Below are 14,088 nucleotides of genomic sequence, written 5' to 3'. Positions count from 1 at the left end.
GCGCGTATTTAATTAATTAACCAGGTGCGTTGTGACCCGCGACAGCAGTAGCCCCTTCCAAAGTTTAGTATGCTTTTTTGCATTACACAAGAGTACTGCAGAGAAAGTAACATCAGAGACGCTTTGACGCGATGGCTCAAGGCCAAGAAATTACAGAACCACGGTCCTGTGTTATGATTTTGTTATTGCGGAGGTGTTGGGGATGTTTTTTGGGAGATTTAGAGCCGTTCCCGCACAAGTGCGACCTCAGCAGTCGCGAATATTGACGTTGTGAGGCCTGACTCCTTCGCCAAGACCGTCCTCGCCTTCTTTCGGTCCTCGTCCACCTTTCATAGGATGTCTGATGCACGAGGCAGGCACGTGTCAACACAGTACAGCAAAAGCAGCTCGCGTCCACGCGTTAAAAAAAAAGCACGGCGCTAATGTCCTCTGTAACATAAAGGCGAAGGCACACGGAGGCACATAAGAGCCTCAAAGATTCGCGCACAAACGGTCGGAGGCCGTGACGCGTCGCTGAAGGCTTATTGTGACTACTTTAATTGTGACCGTAAGAAAAGTGTTTTGTAGCGTTAGCTACACTTGCCTAGCCAGAGCAGGTTTCGCGGGGGTCATCATGAGCCGTGCTGCGCATGCGCGCGCGACTCGCCGCTGCTGCTCTGCGCATTCGAGAGGGGTGACGTCGTAGCCATGGCGGCGCGCAGCTATTAGATGCGAAGTATCTTAAGGCGGAGCTCAATCCGATGGTGGTGTGCGGCGTGACCACCCTTACTGCTAATGTGCATAACCTCTCCACACACCTCCTCTCCACTCCCCCTCACCATTCCCCCCTGTCATCTACCCTCTCCCCTTCCCCTCTCCACTTTCCCTCTCCCCTCCCCCTTTCCACTCTTCCTCTGAAACGCGGGCTAGACATGCCGAAATTCTCTCCTGCGCAACGCCGCGATGAGCTCGAGCGCATGCGCGTCCCCCCCTCCCCTTCTCTCTCCTCTCCTACGCTGCCCCCTCTCGCCCGCCTGTCGACCGCGTTCCCCGCTCGCCCTGTGAGAATTAACGGCCACGCTAGATGGAAGATACGACGCGCGTAGCGTCGCTCTTCGCGTTCCACGACGCGAGCTCGGTAGCATGCCCAACGAACGCCAACGGAACGCGATCGTGCAAGTGCTCCGGCTTCGCATCTACTCATGATCCCCTTTAGCGGGAGATGGTGTATTCGCCTTCGCTGTGCAGTCGCCGTCTGACAGTGCGCTGGTGCCGCTTGATAGCGCCTCTGACTGGCGTTTGCAGGTGGGCATGGAGAAGGAGAGCGCAAATGCTGCTCAACCGCGCAGAAGAGCCGAGAAGCTTATGTCATCGGATCCCGAAGTAGTTGCCTGGCAATTAGCGCTTCAGCGTAAGAAGAATGAACAGAGGAACGCTAAACGTTCTGCGGAAAGCTAAACGTGCTGCGGAAATCTGGAAAGCTCAAAATAATCAGCTGAACCTTTGCTAACGCTACGTATATACTGGCATAGCCGAGCTAAGCCACTGCAAATTTTTTTCTTACACCATGATTCTGACGATTTGGCGGTGCGACGTGCATGCCCACGCTTGCGTTCCCGCTCTCGCACGTGCTTGGCGCGTTCTCCGCGACAGCGCGGACAGCACCTCTTCGTACCTGGGCGGTAGCGTACGTTCGTATCAAACGTCGCTGGGTGAAAATCGGTTGGCTACAATCGTACTCCATTACATTGCAGGCCAATGGGCCTTGGCCGGGACCAACGAAAAATTCGTATCACCCAAAAATTCGTATGAGCTGTGATCGTATCACCGAGGTTTCACTGTATATATATATATATATATATATATATATATATATATATATTGTCACGTGGTCGTGACGTCGACGAAGACAGCAGTCAGCACGTCCGAGATGACACTGTTTATTTGGCCGAACTTGTGGCCGGGAAACTGAAGGTCAAACTACAGCAATACACTGATAGCGTCGAACAGAGCGTCGACCATCGATCAACTGACAAGCGGTCAAGCGTGTCGGCTTTTATACAAGCGCTATCGAACTTTCCAGCGATATCGCTGGTGGCGGCGTTATCTCTCGACAAAGCTGGAACATTCGCGTGCGGCGCGCAATCTTAACAAAACGATCTACAATGATCGGGAAGCTTCGCGAACAATGTGGCGTGGTTTGCGCTGAGCGTTGCTGAAAGTCTTGGGGGGTGTAGCTTCAACTCATGAAACATAAGACACGCGGCAATGCCCCCCTCTGAAAAAGCATCGTCCCGATGCTTAAAAACAGAACATGAATACATGCAATACTAAAGAAAACTAATAAAGAAAGCAAACATTAGAGTCCTCTGGTGAGTTAACGTGCATAGTACGGTTTAAGGCGCACCACATGCACGACCTCGGGTCGAGCTCGGCGCCTCTGAGAGTTCGTGATGCCGTCGGGGACAACCTCGTAGTCGAGTGCGCCGAGACGTCGAAGTACCCTGTACGGTCCGAAGTATCGTCGCAGAAGCTTCTCGCTCAGTCCGTGTCGTCGTATTGGTGTCCAGACCCAGACACGGTCGCCGGGCTGGTACTCCACAAAGCGTCGTCGAAGATTGTAGCGACGGCTGTCGGTGTTCTGCTGGGTCTTGATGCGCAGGCGGGCGAGCTGTCGAGCTTCCTCGGCACGTTGTAAGTAAGCGGCGGCGTCGAGATTTTCTTCGTCGGTGACGTTCGATAGCATGGCGTCGAGCGTCGTCGCCGGGCTCCTTCCGTAGACCAACTTGTACGGCGTCATCTGCGTCGTTTCTTGGACGGCCGTGTTGTAAGCGAAGGTCACGTACGGAAGGACGGCGTCCCACGTCTTGTGCTCAACGTCGACGTACATGGCCAGCATGTCGGCGATGGTCTTATTTAGACGCTCGGTGAGGCCATTGGAATGCGGGTGGTAGGCGGTGGTGCGACGGTGGCTCGTCTAGCTGTATTTGAAGATTGCCTGAGTGAGGTCCGCAGTAAAGGCGGTACCTCTGTCTGTGATGAGGACCTCTGGGGCGCCATGACGCAATACAATGTTCTCCACGAAGAACTTGGCTACCTCGGCCGCACTGCCTTTGGGCAAGGCCTTTGTCTCGGCGTAGCGGGTGAGGTAGTCAGTTGCTACGACGATCCACTTCTTGCCGGAAGTCGACGTCGGGAACGGCCCCAGTAGGTCCATCCCGATTAGCTGGAACGGCCGGTGAGGTAGTTCGATTGGCTGCAGAAGTCCCGCTGGCCTAGTCGGTGGTGTCTTCCGTCGCTGGCAATCTCGGCAAGTCTTAACGTAGTGGGTGACGTCGGCAGGAAGGCGTGGCCAGTAGTATTTTTCCTGTATTCTGGCGAGCGTTCGGGAAACACCGAGGTGTCCAGCCGTCGGGTCGTCGTGTAGTGCCTGGAGGACTTCTGGTCGCAATGATGAGGGCACGTGAAGAAGGTAGTCGGCTCGAAGTGGCGAGAAGTTCTTCTTCAGGAGAACGCCGTTCCGCAAGAAAAACGACGGCAGTCCTCGCTTGAATACCTTCGGAACATCGGCGGTTTTGCACTCGAGGTACTCCATAAGGCCCCCAAGTTCCGCGTCCGCTCGTTGCCTTTCAGCGAAGTCATCGGCACTTATAGTTCCGAGGAAGCAGTCATCGTCGTCGTCTTGCGGCGGCGCATCGACGGGGGCACGAGACAGGCAGTCGGCGTCAGAGTGTTTTCGTCCGGACTTGTACACGACGGTAATGTCGAATTCTTACAGTCGTAGGCTCCACCGTGCGAGGCGACCTGAAGGGTCCTTCAAGTTAGCTAGCCAACACAAGGCGTGGTGGTCGCTCACAACTTTGAAGGGCCGGCCGTAGAGATAGGGGCGAAACTTCGATGTAGCCCAGATGATGGCGAGGCACTTCTTTTCTGTTGTGGAATAGATGATTTCTGCCTTTGATAGCGACCGGCTAGCATAACTGATGACCCTTTCCAGCCCGTCAGTCTTCTGCACGAGGACGGCGCCGAGTCCTACGCAGCTTGCGTCGGTGTGGATTTCCGTATCGGCGTCTTCGTCGAAATGCGCTAGTATCGGAGGCATCTGAAGGCGTCGTTTAAGTTCTTGAAATGCTTCGATTTGCGCCGTTTCCCACTTGAATGGCACGTCGGTCTTCGTGAGGTGCATTAGTGGCTCGGCTATTCGTGAAAATGCCTTGACGAAGCGTCTGTAGTAGGCGCACAAGCCGAGAAAACGGCGTACGGCCTTCTTATCGGTGGGTGGCGGGAAGGCAGCGATGGCAGCTGTTTTGCGCGGGTCCGGGCGAACACCATCTTTGCAGATCACGTGACCCAAAAACAAGAGCTCCTCGTACGCGAAGCGGCACTTTTCAGGCTTCAGGGTGAGTCCGGAGGTCCTGACTGCTTGAAGTACAGCTTCAAGGCGCCGAAGGTGTTCGTCGAAGTTTGAGGAAAACACAACGACGTCGTCCAAGTACACGAGGCACGTCTGCCACTTCAAGCCGGCCAGTACTGTATCCATAACGCGTTGAAATGTCGCGGGTGCCGAGCAAATACAAAAGGGCATGACCTTGAACTGGAACAGGCCGTCTGGTGTTATAAAGGCAGTCTTTTCTCGGTCTCTCTCGTCGACTTCGATTTGCCAGTAACCGGTTTTCAGGTCCATCGACGAAAAGTACTTTGCGTTGTGTAATCGATCCAGGGCGTCGTCTATCCGGGGAAGGGGATACACGTCCTTCTTCGTCACTTTGTTCAGGCGACGATAATCGACGCAAAAACGTACAGTTCCATCCTTCTTCACTAGCACCACGGGGGATGCCCACGGACTCTTCGACGGCTGGATGATGTCGTCGCGTAGCATTTCGTCGATCTGTTTCTTAACAGCCTCGCGTTCTCGCGTCGAAACTCGGTACGGGCTCTGACGGATTGGTCGGGCACCTTCTTCTGTTATGATGCGATGTTTCGCAACTGGGGTCTGTCGAATTCTTGACGACGACGAAAAGCAGTCCTTGAATTGCAGGAGCAGGGCTTCAAGTTGGTCTTGCTTGTGCTTCGGGAGGCTCGGGTTGACGTCGAAATCTGTTTGGGGATCTCGATCCTTCGAAGCAGGTTCGGTATCATCGAAGAAGGCGAAAGCATTGCTGGCGTCCACGAATTCGTCGATGTAGGCGACCGTCGTACCAATGTTTAGGTGCCTATATTCGTGGCTGAAGTTTGTCAGCACTACCTTTCCTTTGCCATCGCGCAGCTCGGCTATGCCTCTTGCGACGCAAATCGACGGTTCAGAAGCAGGTGCTGATCGCCCTCGACGACGCCTTCCAGGTCTGCTGATTTCTGAGTGCCGACGGAAATGATGACGCTGGAGCGAGGGGGAATGGTGACCTGGTCTTCCAGCACATTCAAGGCGTGTTTTTCTGGTGGCGTGTACGGCGGTAGTGCTTTTTCTGTGGATAGTGTTATCGACTTGGATCTCAGATCGATGACTGCACCATGAAGGATTAAGAAGTCCATACCAAGAATGACCTCTCTCGAGCAACGCTGCAGGACTACGAAGTTCGCGGGATAAATCCGGTTGTTAATGGTGAGTCTCGCTGTGCAGATTCCCTCCGGTGTTACTAGATGACCTCCAGCTGTCCGGATTTCGGAGCCTTCCCAGGCTGTCCTAACTTTCTTCAGCTTCGCGGCGAACGGTCCACTGATGACAGAATAGTCGGCTCCGGTGTCGACAAGAGCTGTGACGCTGTGGCCTTCGATAAGGACGTCGCGGTCGCTAGTTCGTCGTCTTGCATTGCAGTTAGGTCGTGGCGTCGGGTCACGGCTACGTCGGTTTGTTCCGCTGCTTCCCCGTTGCGTTGTCAGGTCCACTTCGCTCCGCGAGGCTTCGTCGTCAGGGCTCTGTCTGGTTCGCGTCGGGTCTTCAAGTATAACAGAGAGCTGAGCTAGTTGGTAAGTATTCATTCTAAAAAGACAGGGCGTGCAAACAAGGACACAAGAAAGAAGTCAGGACACCACAAACGCCGAATAGCAATTAAAGAAGCCAAAGAGGCAGGATTGTTCAGATAAGTAGGGGAACACGGAAAAGGGCTCAGAGTACTAGAAATGAAGCTTAGAATAACAGAGAGCTGAGCTAGTTGGTAAGTATTCATTCTAAAAAGGCAGGGCGTGCAAACAAGGACACAAGAAAGAAGTCAGGACACCACAAACGCCGAATAGCAATTAAAGAAGCCAAAGAGGCAGGATTGTTCAGATAAGTAGGGGAACACGGAAAAGGGCTCAGAGTACTAGAAATGAAGCTTAGAATAACAGAGAGCTGAGCTAGTTGGTAAGTATTCATTCTAAAAAGACAGGGCGTGCAAACAAGGACACAAGAAAGAAGTCAGGACACCACAAACGCCGTTTGTGGTGTCCTGACTTCTTTCTTGTGTCCTTGTTTTACGCCCTGTCTTTTTAGAAGGGTCTTCAAGGTTTCGTCGTGGCGTCGTCGTCGGCGGCGGCGGAGGATCTTCGATGTTTCGTCCTACAGCAACCGCACCTCCATCGGTTGCTGCCCTTAGTTTTCCGGATAAGGGCTAGGCGACCGGCCCCGGAATGGGCCAGTGCACTGGCGGCGTTGGGGAGAGGCGTAGCGGCCTGGCGACGGCGATCGGGAAGGTCCTCGGGGGGTCCACTGCGCTCCTGCCAGATAGTCGGCGATGTCACGTGGTCGTTCACCCTGCTGTGGACGCGGCGCGTCGATGGCGAACCCGCGCAGTCCCATCCGGCGATACTGGCAGCGGCGGTAGGTGTGGCCGGCTTCTCCGCAGTGGTAGCAGAGTGGACGATGGTCGGGGGCGCGCCAAACGTCGGTCTGCCTCGGCGTGTATCGCTGGCCGGTTGGCGGGCGATATGGCGTCGGTGGTGGCGGCGGTGGTGCCTGGCGGCGGAACTGCTGTGGCGGCGCGGCGTCTTGACGCGGGCGAGGAGGGGGGGCGTTGCGTCGGGCTGCAGCAGCATAACTCATTGCTTGAAGCTGCGGCGGTGCCGGCTGAGGAACACCCAGTGACTCTTTGATTTCCTCGCGGACAATGTCTGCGATCGAATCCACCTGAGGCTGCAGCGAAGGTAACAGCTTGCGCAACTCCTCCCGCACGATCGCTCGGATGGTTTCGCGCAAGTCGTCGGTGGCTAGTGAGTGCACTTCGGAATAGGTTGCAGACAGCGGCGAGCGGTTGTACTGTTTCGACCGCATGTCCAGTGTCTTTTCAATAGTCGTAGCCTCGGTGAGGAATTCGGCGACCGTCGTGGGCGGGTTGCGGACAAGTCCCGCGAAAAGTTCTTGTTTGACACCCCGCATGAGCAGGCGAACTTTTTTGTCTTCCGCCATCGCAGCGTCGGCCTGACGGAAAACTCGAGTCATCTCTTCCGTGAAGATGGTGACGTTTTCGTTTGGCAGCTGCACCCAGGTCTCCAGCAAAGCTGCGGCCTTTTCCTTGCGGACGGTGCTCGCGAAGGTATTGAGGAACGTCGTCCGAAAGAGGTCCCAGGATTGAAGGCTCGATTCATGGTTTTCGAACCACGTCTTCGCGGCGTCTTCTAAGTAGAAGTAGGCGTGGCGCAGCTTCTCTTCAGTGTCCCAGTGGTTGAAGGCGGCGACTCGCTCGTACGTCTCCAGCCAGCTCACCGGGTCTTCAAACGACGATCCACGGAAAGTTGGTGGCTCCCTTGGCTGTTGCATCACTACCGTTGTAGGTGGCAGGGGGTCTGTCATCGTCTCAGAGGTAGATGTGACGGTCTTCGGCTGCCTGGCGTTTTCGGGAAGGAGCCCGTACTCTGGTTGTAGTCCCTTCTGCCGGCGGCTGGTTCGAGGATCCGGGTTGACCTTAGAGTCGTCTTCTTCGCGGCTTGGGCTTGGGTCAGCGCTCCGCGGTGGCGTCCGGATCATGAAGCAGCACCTCCACCAGATGTGACGTGGTCGTGACGTCGACGAAGACAGCAGTCAGCACGTCCGAGATGACACTGTTTATTTGGCCGAACTTGTGGCCGGGAAACTGAAGGTCAAACTACAGCAATACACTGATAGCGTCGAACAGAGCGTCGACCGTCGATCAACTGACAAGCGGTCAAGCGTGTCGGCTTTTATACAGGCGCTATCGAACTTTCCAGCGATATCGCTGGTGGCGGCGTTATCTCTCGACGAAGCTGGAACATTCGCGTGCGGCGCGCAATCTTAACAAAACGATCTACAATGATCGGGAAGCTTCGCGAACAATGTGGCGCGGTTTGCGCTGAGCGTTGCTGACAGTCTTGGGGGTGTAGCTTCAACTCATGAAACATAAGACACGCGGCAATATATATATATATATATATATATATATATATATATATATATATATATATATATATATATACACGGTAAAGAAAGAGGTCGACCAACGTGCGAAACAGAGGTTTTACTAACGTTTAGGCAGGCCCTCCTGCCGAAACGTTATTAATTTCACCCCACCATACATACATACATACACACACACACACACACACATATATATATATATATATATATATATATATATATATATATACATAGTGACAGAGTGAGCGACGCCAGACCCCCCCCCCCCACTCGCGAACGAGTTGGTACGCCACTGCACACGATACATTATTTAACGTATCGGAAATGCAGATACTGATACACGTCTTGCCAGACGTATCGCGGTACAGATACAAGATACCCAAACAGTATGTAAGATAGTATCGAAGATACATATATCTTCGATACTGCCCAGCACTGCAGGGTGAGAGTCCGTGACGATGGTACTGTCATGTCCTGTACATTCAGCCGTATGCATCGCCAGCGCGATAGCCCTGGCTTCCGCCTCCGTCACTGAGGACTCTCTGACGGAGAGCGCATTTGGTGTTCGTTAAGCACCACCGCGACAAAGTTTTGGTGGCCATGAAATTTCTTCTGAGGATTTGGATGGCTGTGGGAAGTGACGTCCACGTAGCAGACGTCCTCCCTGTTCTGACGGCGCAGTAGTGCTGTCCGAGCCCTACGTCTCCCCTCGTGGCGCTCTATTCTTCGGCCAAGGGTATATGTGGTACCAAGGCGTTGGACTGGGCTAGTTGGTACATAGTCACAAAGGATAAAAACCAGCGGAGAACACAGCACACAGCGAGAAGTCGACGGGGCAGGCTGGCACTTACAAGTGAACAGAAAACCTCGTTTAAGAGGCTTATTTAAAACCAGCGGCAACCACTCCGTGCATGTGTCAGCAACCATGCTTCGCCTAAAACGAAAAAAATAAACGAAAATCTTAGCTGAAAATAATCGCGTTCAGAAATACCATCTTTTTGCCAGATAGATGCACTGACGTGTCACTGACACAGTCATTGCCCCGTGTCTTTATGTAAAATGCCTCTAAGATTCCCCTTTCGTTCCGTGCCGACTTACATGTGTGCTGGACGTACGCTCGTCGCTCTAAGAAGGATATCCTTCCGTACAGCTCCTGCCATTCTTAACTAACGAAGAGGGACATAGCAACGCTTTGTTTTAAGAACGCATTGCAGAAGAGCTGCGTTCACACGATACGGTCGACTGTGGAGCAACACGTGAGTCGGCTGAAGTCGGCTGGGTATCTAGAAGATGTGACGCGAGCAGTAGCCTAGAAGTTGCTCAAAGAGCAGAAAAGGTCGCGCAGGGCAGAAGCAGTTAATGCCTCTGCCTTTTCGAGTGAAAAAAGAAAATTTGTGGTCATGCCATATGTGCACAAGCTGTCGCACAGTACCAGGAAGGTGGCCAATAAACGTGGCATGCGCCTGGTGCCCTCAGCCCCGCGAAAGTTGAGCGGTCTGTGCAGCCGCATCAACCGGCATGCGCAACATGTGGCACAAACCATGCTTCGGATTTTGTGCCTTGCACCACACGTGTCATCTATCAGATCCCTTTATCGTGCGGCAACTGGCCGTAGTATTAACGATCGCATCAGGGAACACGTGGCCTCCCTTGCCATGAGTGTCGGTGCTCATCTACCGTGCCACTGCAGGCAGTGCGGGTGCACTCCTGCTTTTGAAAGCACCAGTGTTTTGGGCAGGGGCGGGACAAAGAACGAAAGGGAAATCTTAGAGTCATTTTACATAAAGAAACGGGGCAATGACTGTATCAGTGACACGTCAGTGCATCTATCTGGCAAAGAGGTGGTATTTCTGAACGCGACTATTTCTAGCTAAGTTTTTTCATTTATTTTTTTCGTTTTAGGCGAAGCATGGTTGCTGACACATGCGCGGAGTGGTTGCCGCTGGTTTTAAACAAGCCTTTCAAACGAGGTTTTCTGTTCAGTTGTAAGTGCCAGCCTGTCCCGTCGACTTCTTTTCGCTGTGTCCTATGTTCTCCGCTGGTTTTTATCCTTTGTGGGTATACGTGGTCCCTGTCCGAAGGCTCCTTGCCAATGTGGCGTGGGTAGGGTGGAATGCCAATCCTATTTAATATGTATCTGTCTCTCTCGTTGTGTTATTGTACTCGCCGCAGCGAGTTCACTGTAGGTATTGCGAATGCCTAGCGCAATTAACATTTCTCTTGACGTGCTTTGGGGAAGGCTGAGTGCCTTTTTGGAACTTATCCATCTTTGCGCAGCGCACAAAATTGACAAGGCACACAAGAGAAGAAGACGGGACAAGCGCTGATCTTCAACTAAATGATTTTATTTGGAAAAAAAAAACAAATATATATACAGAAACACACGTGCCACGCAAAATTACACCCGATCAATGAAACGGATTTCTTGTTCCCATAACGAGACTGATGGCTGACTTATACAATCACTATCGCACTTAGCCATGTGGTACGCCTCTGAAATCTCACGTGTGCGTTGATTATGATGGCGTGTGATGATGGACGTTTGCTCAAAATAAGGCATGCACCCACAATCCCGGCAGTGGCTGGCGAGGTAAGACGAAACGCCCCCCTTCAACTGCCTTCAGTGTTGATATCCAAGACTTCTTTTATTCTTTACCGCATAATTTTCTGTTGCAGTGTGTTAAGGAAGCTATAACTGAACTAAATGACGAGACGCGGTTTGTTGATAAATGTGGTATGTCAGTGCAAAGTTTTCTTGAACTTCTACGTTTCTATCTTGATTCTACATTTGTATCATGGCAAGGGGATTTGTTTCTTCAGGCCTCGGGTGTCTGCATAGGCTGTAGAGTTTCCCCGGTTCTCAGTGATATTTTGTTGAGCAGGATAGACCGCGATCTCGAGCGAGATTTCGAGGGTTGGGGCACACATATATTCAGGTATGTAGATGATTACTTAGTCTTCATGGAAAGCGAGGGTGGCACTCATGGTTTGTTTGTTCTCTGCCATCTCAAAATCGTGTTATCATACCATAGACGAAAGCTTCCAGAATCAGTGCGATCGGCTAATGGCGGCCGGTTTCCCCACTTCCTTTCTGGCAACTGCCTCTGAGCGTTTGCTAAAGAGAATTAAATCTAATGCGCAATCTGACAACCAGATAGCAACTTTACAATGCGACCGAAAACGGTTATCTGTGATTCCGTATATACATTCCGTTTCGCATAGATTAAAGAAACTTGCGGGGCAGTATGGCGTTGACGTTGTTTTTTCGGGTGGCAACAAATTGGGCAGCCTGTGCGGCAAAATTGAAAGACGCACAAATGGGGTTGCAAGGGCAGGTGATAATGCCTGCACAATCGGGCATGTTAAGAAGTACACTGCGTGTTTAGAGGGGTTGGTATATAAGATTCCTTGTACCTGCGGGTCTGTCTACATCGGACAGACTGCCAGATGTATTAATGTTCGGCTGCGCAAGCATGAGAATTCGTTGAAGGGGGCGTTTCGTCTCACCTCGCCAGCCACTGCCGGGATTGTGGGTGCATGCCTTCGTTTGAGCAAACGTCCATCATCACACGCCATCATAACCAACGCACGCGTGAGATTTCAGAGGCGTACCGCATGGCTAATTGCGATACTGATTGTATAAGTCAGCCATCAGTCTCATTATCGGAACAAGAAATCCGTTTCATCGATCGGGTGTATTCTTTCGGGACACGTGTGTTTCTGCATATATGATCGCTTTTTTTTTTTCAAATAAAATCCTTCAGTTGAAGATCAGCGCTTGTCCCGTCCTCTTCTCTTGTGCGCCTTGTCAATTTTGTGCGCTGCGCAAAGATGGATAAGTTCCAACTCGCCCGCCTATCAATCCTACTACCGTTTTGGAAGCCGTTCTAATTATTGTGTCCACCTGTTATTCTTGAGTTTTGTTTAATGAGTAACGATGGAGGCTATAGGTGACTCTGCCAATTATTAAGGCTTGCACCCGCGTGATGGTGTCTGCATCTTCCATTACTTATTTATGATAAGTGATTCGACATATCATCTTCGCTACGTTGTTGGTAGCGGTTCGTAGAGCCAGGAAGAAGCTACTCTCCCAAGCCTGCTTCCCTGCCCCGCTTAAGCGACATGGTTTTGGCGGGAACATGTGAGGTGACTAGGGTTACGTGACCTTCCGTCACGTTCCCCTCCTTTTTTCTTTCTCTTTCTGTCTTGACCTCTGTTTTTTTTTTCTTCTAAGTTTTTGTGTATGCCTCTGCTCTGTCTATTTCGTTATGTGTCTTGTTCCCTTTCCTCCGCTTTCTTTCTCGCTTTCTATTGACTTGTATCTCTTTATTTCTCTCCCTTTGTTGACCGCTCTCTGCATTCGTTCCCTTGCCCTTCCGAGTGATTGCAGTCCTCTCCGGACAAATGGGCGCAGCGGGAGAGTGCTCGGGGAGCGAAGCAGAAGATGACGACGTAGCTTTCGCTACAAAGCGCTAATAATACAGCTTCGCTGTTGAAGGGACACTAAGGGCAAAGTCGACGTTGATTGTTGAAATAGCGGTACAGAAACCTCGTAGTGCCACTTTTGTGCCAATCAAGTGCTTATTTTGAAATAAAATCACGTTTTAGTGGTCCGCATTGCGTTAGCGCACTTCAAATCACCCGCCTGAAAGCGGTCTTTCTCATGTCACTGTTGCCGGGGAGAGTATTTCGGCCGCGCGTTAAAAAAGTCACGTGGTACACAGAGCTGCTCCGCGCGCGGCGGTCGCGGTTGCCTAGGCGACGAAGACGCGGACGCGGCGGCACTCTGACCGTCGTTGGGTTCTGCGGCAGTGCCATGTTTCCTTTGGTATTACAACGTATTCAGTGGGCGTTGCGATGACGCAGTAACTGCATGAGCTGCATGAGGGCCCAACGATGACGGGCCGACCCCGAGTTTCGAGCGAGAGTTAGGCGTGTCGCGGCAACTGCACGACAAAACTCATCGGGAAGAGAGACGTCGGCCGCCAAGCACGAAGGGAATCCGATCCTGGCTTGCGAGTGGCCAAAGCAGGAGCTCACGGACCGTTTAGCGGCGTCATATTATCATCGCTGTATCGACAGCTAAAATAGTACTTAGTAAAAAACGCACCCCAAAGCCAAGGAAAAGGCACCAGCTACGCAGTTTCATCAGTCTTCGCGACGCCAAATCAGTGAAGCTGTGCTAAATTTTACCCTTGAAGGTTGCATTTGTGCGCTGTGACGTGCAGCTCATGCAGTTACTGCGTCATCGCAATGCCCACTGAATACGTTGTAATACCAAAGGAAACATGGCACTGCCGCAGAACCCAACGACGGTGGGAGTGCCGCCGCGGCCGCGTCTTCGTCGCTTAGGCAACCGCGACCGCCGCGCGCGGAGCAGCTCTGTGTACCACGTGACTTTTTTAACGCGCGGCCGAAATACTCTCCCCTGTTGCCGTGCCCAACGTTGCCCGCCTTTACTGCGAGGCGGCGTGCACTTTTGGCGTGCACCATTCGGGCATCCGGCAACACCACATGCATGCGGCATTTTGTCGAACTTTCTGTCAGCGACTTTCACGAGCGCGCAAGACACACGCGGCAGTACGCGATACCGAAATTACCAACGAGACGCGACCGCGTGAGCGAAGCAGGGTGCCGGGTGAAGCGCAGCTCGGCGAAAGCGGAACCTTTGAACCACGCGAGCCCTTCCCCATGGCAACGCCAAAGAGGTTCTTTTTTCCGTGACAGAAACGAACAAGCAGCATTTTATTACGTCTCTTGAT

The 14,088-nt window shown here is 52.3% G+C and overlaps 1 protein-coding gene across 2 annotated transcripts in view; it reads left to right on the top strand.

Moving 5' to 3' along the window:
- The window catches only part of LOC119389302 (monocarboxylate transporter 12), a 372,577-nt gene that overhangs the window by 283,400 nt on the left and 75,089 nt on the right, over window positions 1-14,088 (top strand). The window lies entirely within an intron of this gene.

Source organism: Rhipicephalus sanguineus, chromosome 4 (genome assembly GCF_013339695.2).
Source record: "Rhipicephalus sanguineus isolate Rsan-2018 chromosome 4, BIME_Rsan_1.4, whole genome shotgun sequence".
NCBI classification, from domain to species: domain Eukaryota; kingdom Metazoa; phylum Arthropoda; class Arachnida; order Ixodida; family Ixodidae; genus Rhipicephalus; species Rhipicephalus sanguineus.
The sequence above is the reverse complement of the archived record's forward strand: the minus strand, read 5'-3'. Positions and strand labels throughout refer to the sequence as shown.